Here is a 5,463-nt window from a genome sequence, read left to right as displayed (position 1 = left end):
TACTGTGTGTGTGTGTCGTGTGTTGTGTTGTGTGTAGTCGAGTGTGTGCTTGTGTGATGGTATGGGTGTTATGGGTGTGTTCGTGTGCTGTGTGTCCGTGTGTGTGTGCTATGTGTGTTGTGGTGTGTGTGTGTTGTTTTATGTGGTGTGTTATGTGTTAGTGTTGGTGTGTGTGTACGCCTGTGTGTGTAGTGCTGACCACTGTGTGTCGTCTGTGTTGTTGTAGTGTGTGGTTCGTGACTCTCTGTGCTAGTGTGTGTGTGCTGTGTGTGTGTGTGTGGTGTGCTGTGTTGTGTTGACTGTGTATGTGTGGTGTGTGTATGTGTGTGGTATGTGTATGTGTATGTGTGTGTGCGTGTGTGTGTGCACGCAAATGTAACGCATATATAGCTGGCACGTATCTTCAGTTTAAATTCTCAGTGAATCAAATATCATAGTTCAATCTATCATCAACTGACATTTAATCTTAAACGGTGTGTTTCAAATGTCGGTATGCGTGTGCGTTCCTGTATGTTCGTGCGCGCGCGCGCGCGCGCGCGTGTGTCGTGGTCTTTATTCTCGCTTCGGTCTTGTCTTAACGTCGTCTCACTTTCGTCCGCGTCGGCTACTCTCTCGCCTTTTTCTTATTTCTCCCGGTGGTGCGTTCTGCCTCGCCTTCTTCACCTGTGTTGTCCGCTTCCGTCCTCCCTGGCCTTCTCTCTCTGCGATCGTGCCCTACTCCCTTTAGTGTGTGATTCCTCTTGTGTGGTGTCACCTACCTCTGTAGTGTGTTGTGACATAACTCGTCTTGTGTTTTTCGCCGCGGGCGAATCACCTCGCTTATCTCTGTGCACCCCCTTTCCTTCCATACTCTCTCCTCCCTCGTCCCGCTTGTGTCAGATCCTGTCCCCTGTGTTGGTATACTATTATTATATGCTAGTGTGTTGATTGTGTGTGTGCTGTGTGTGTGTGGTGCTATATGCTGTGTGTCTGTATTTTGTGTGCTCTTCTGTGTGCTGATGCATGTGTGTGTTGTGTTGTGTATGTGTCAGTGCCTGTGTGAATTCTGTGTCGTGTTTGGTGCTGTTGTTGTGTTACTTGTTGTTGTGTGCTTTTGTTTATGTTGTCTGTGCTTCTGTTGTACCCTCTTCACGGTCGCTTCTTATTTCGGATCCTCCACCAGTGTGTGTGTTGTGGTGTGCTCGTGATGTCATTATCCCGCAATCCTACGACCGTATGTTGTGGGTATGTGTGATCTGTGGTGTGTGTATGTCGTTATACGACTCCAATTATCTGTGCTTGCTTTCTGTATTCGTGTGTGTCCTCGTGTTCGATGTATGCTGCGTGTTCTTCCTCGTTGCGAGCATGCTATGTGAGCCCCTGTGTGTTGTCGTGATGTCGCTCAGTGTATGTGTGAGATACTCAATGTGTGTGTGTATATGTGTTGTGATGGGTGTGTGTGTATGCATGTGTTGTGTGTCGCTATGCCGTTGGTGGGCTCTGTTGTGTTTGTATGTTAGGGGGATTGTGGTGTGTGTGTGTATGTGTGTGTTGTGTGGTGTGTGTGTGGTATGTGTGTGTGTGTACCAACTCTCATATGTGTGTGGTGTGTGTGTGTGTGTGTGTTGTGTGTGTCAGTGTGTTGTGTGGTGCTGTGTGGGATGAGTAGTGTGTGTGTGTGCTGTGTTGTGCTCGATGTGTAGTGGTGTATGATTACGTGCGAGATGTACGCTGAGTGCGTGGCTCCAATGATAACGCATCACACATAGAGAGAGAAGATAAGCTATAAATGAATTTCAATGTTTCAGACACTGATCTGTAGAAAGGATTAGACACGATGCATCACATACATGCCGTCAGTATCCTTCTCGCTGGAATCTTAGGCTGCGCCTATGCCTTGGAAGGTAGATTGTGTCAATGTTCTCTAAAGCACATAAAGCCTGTATTGAATAGTTGGTTCTAGTATAGTTGCTGATTGCATGAACAGAATAGAAACCTGGTAGACAGAAATAAACATGCAATGTTGTGCAAAAGTTATGACGGTCTAGACTTATGGTAGTCATAAGCATTTGCGATGTTTCTGTAAAACGTGCTCTGCGTAAATATTACGCTCAGAGTTATATAACGTATATTCCCAAAATATAACACTCGTCACACATAAATTAGGCTTCAGAGAGCTACCAAAGTGAAGGTAAACATCGAAATGACAAGAAAGGTGCTACTGAATATACTGGAAATTACATCAGACAGAATTCATCCAAGCTGATACACGCCTTGGGTCGTTTTCAAGTACACCGGTTGCGTTTGTTCCACACATTCGATTGCCCTATCACCCGTGTACGTCCACTTTATCTCACCACCGACTGTTTACAAATATTTGCTAGCTAATAGCTACGTGGAACGCATTGGCTTTGGACTTGCGCAAGAGATATGCACACATTTGTCAATATGTGTGACTGACTCGGCTGCCAGTATTACAATCCACGCTTCTTCAAACCTGTCTTCTAACCAACCGTTGAGTTTGATACTCGAGAAGGTTTTGATATGGCACATGAAAATGCCACTACCAATAAATTTATTTGATATCTTTGTTATGACTCTCCAATAATAACTCTCGCCACGTACTGCTCATAGGATGTACATAGTTACACATATAATATCATCTAGTAACGCATTGTTTTGTTCAATAATATAGAGAATGATCCATCGGTAATCGTTCATATTCTCAAGGGTGCTAGAATAATTTTGTGAACGGGTTTCATGCTTATAAATCTCTTTTCTCAACCACCGATCTCCGTGCTAGATATGTATATGCTGCAACGCATGCCACGTTAGTACCACGTTTTCATGGGAAGTGAGTGAAAAAGATTAACAAAGTTCTCTGATTACTTTAAGATCCAGCAGTGCCAGCATTTCCCGATGAGTATAGTTTGCAGATTGAGGCAAATATGCATCATCAAAACTATACGATCGAGCTAAAGGAGTACTACAGGTAATTCTCATAACTAAGCTACTGAATAATTTATTTCTAGTAAGGACTATAGGCTGACTCAACAATCTAGATTAGTCTAAAACCGATATCCTTACTAAAACACATTGCATTTGCGAACAATATAATTTATCTACCTTTGCTAAATCTGCTTATAACGGCTCATAGAAAAGTAGAATTTTAATGCGTGAATATTGATAGGGATAGTAAATATTTGAGTAGGATTACGAATGATTAATATTAATAATAGTTTCTATATTTTAATAGTACATATCGAATCTTGTGGTTATTATTTAAGGATTTCCCACAATGCTGTGATTATTCACATGATATTCGTTTTAATTTCGCAGCAAGTCATTGCAGGCATCGAGGGTCATTGCAAGCAAAAATGGCTTCGTAACGAATACAATATTCAGTTATAATACAGGAGAAATGTTTCAGTGGCTTGGAAAGCCAAATGACGCAGGTATGATTTAGTCAAAAAGATATAACAAACTATTTCACGTATATACGTATGTTATTAACGTGAACATAAACAAGTTGTACGTAAAGCACAGTTAGATCAATATTTTGCCGTTCCCTCCTCATCGCATCTACAGAACACTATAATTGTTTCTCCGTGTACTAAATAAATTGTCGCGCACACGCTCTCTCGCGCACTCTCAAGCTCCATGAACACCATCTCACTTTTTGTCACATCAAATAAGTTTGGGGAGCATCAGCGATATACCATGGCGGCTTTTTAGAGTGTGAATTTAATTTGCTGTGACAGAAATTATTCAATATATTATTCAACCTCGCTCCATGCCTGTGTTTAACTCTCAACATGTCCGCCATTTTTGGAGAAAATAACCTGTTTGTTCAGTTACCCTAGTCGCCCAACAACATTCAATGAGGAGATGCTACTTGATGCGATAGTGTCTGCAGATGAACAGCAGCACATCCCATTGTCTGTAGCTTTGTTTAAACTTACAAAGAACACGGTAAGACATTTGTTTGCTTATATAGTAGTTTAAAATCTAGTTAGAATATATAGGTATATTTATATGACATTTACTATAGTATATATATATATATATATACTATAGCAAATATCACAAGTGCACGACAGCAACACGCACATCACACACAGCACCCACACGACACACACAGCAACACACACACACACAACACACACATACACACGCACAACACACACACACACACACACACACATTACACGACACAACACACACACACACACACGACACACACACCACACACACACACACACACCAATGCTACACAGCGCCCTCACCGATACACAGACCGCGCGCGCACGAGACACACACACACACACACACACACACACACCACCACACACACACAGCACACACACACACCACAACACACTTCACGCACGCGTACACACAGACACAGGGGACACAAGATCACATCACACACACCACACACACACACACACACACACACACACACACACACACACACACACACACACACACACACACACATATATATATATATATATACTATATATATATTAATTGATTATGTTTTTATTTGATTTGTTTTACCCCATCATGCCTTTGTGTTTTGCCTACGTTTAAGACATATAACGCGAACGATGAAGTTCGAGGAATCCGGGATTAGATTGCTGGAGCAATAGCAAAATATACGTGTTTCGGCAACCGAGAAAATTTTTCAGTGACCTACTATTCTTACCAGTCGTAAGCTTTAGAACCTCGTTATATTTAGTTATAGAAATATGGTACCCAATATTGTTCAAAACACCAATTAATAAAATGATGCGCAATTGGCCCGTAATGTAAAGGTTATATCAGGTAGCGAATACAACAACAAAAACTCTCAACACATCTAACAAAACGATGCATGATAATCCAAGTGCGGAGATGAAATTTGCCAATTTTTGCTTTAATTTAAAATGTATTTACCGGTAGAGACATACGATATAAAATGTCAACCCTATTTTACTATTTCTTGGAGATTATTTGATTGTAAATTATTACACACAATTACGCAATAATGATATATATTGTTTGAAATGAATCATTAATCACTGTTGAGCGACTAATTAAATTATTTAATCATTATATTTTAGCGATAAATTAATCATTAATCACGCCACTTTGAGCGATAATGACTCCGCGGCTAAGCTCACCGGTGTGTTATGTACAAATCCAATGTGACTAGGAAATCACAATGTGTTCAGTGTAGTGACCTTGTTAAGAAACAGTTTCTTTCGATGCTTGTTCAGCAAAGTGATGGGCTCCGCCGCCGAAGTACGGTCAACCGGCTCTCCGGTACGGGTTCCTAGTTAAAAGGGTCGGCAAACAGATGGAAGTGACGCAGACCGTTCTATATATTTCTACGCATTTTACGTATTCTTTCAGCCAACCGATCGATGATAAGACCATTTTCCACGTCGCACTCGGATTGAATTAATTGGTTTTGGTTAATCAACACCTTTAGTTTTA

At 41.2% G+C, this 5,463-nt stretch overlaps 1 long non-coding RNA gene across 1 annotated transcript; it reads left to right on the top strand.

Moving 5' to 3' along the window:
* The first annotated feature begins 1,797 nt into the window (after positions 1–1,797).
* On the top strand, positions 1,798–3,410 carry LOC106819411. Its single transcript, XR_001395418.1, has 3 exons — positions 1,798–1,883; positions 2,875–2,971; positions 3,319–3,410. It is a non-coding gene; the product is annotated as an uncharacterized LOC106819411 (long non-coding RNA).
* The last annotated feature ends 2,053 nt before the right edge of the window (positions 3,411–5,463 follow it).

This window comes from Priapulus caudatus, unplaced genomic scaffold, assembly GCF_000485595.1.
Source record: "Priapulus caudatus unplaced genomic scaffold, Priapulus_caudatus-5.0.1 Scaffold3373, whole genome shotgun sequence".
Lineage (NCBI taxonomy): Eukaryota > Metazoa > Priapulida > Priapulimorpha > Priapulimorphida > Priapulidae > Priapulus > Priapulus caudatus.
The sequence above is the reverse complement of the archived record's forward strand: the minus strand, read 5'-3'. Positions and strand labels throughout refer to the sequence as shown.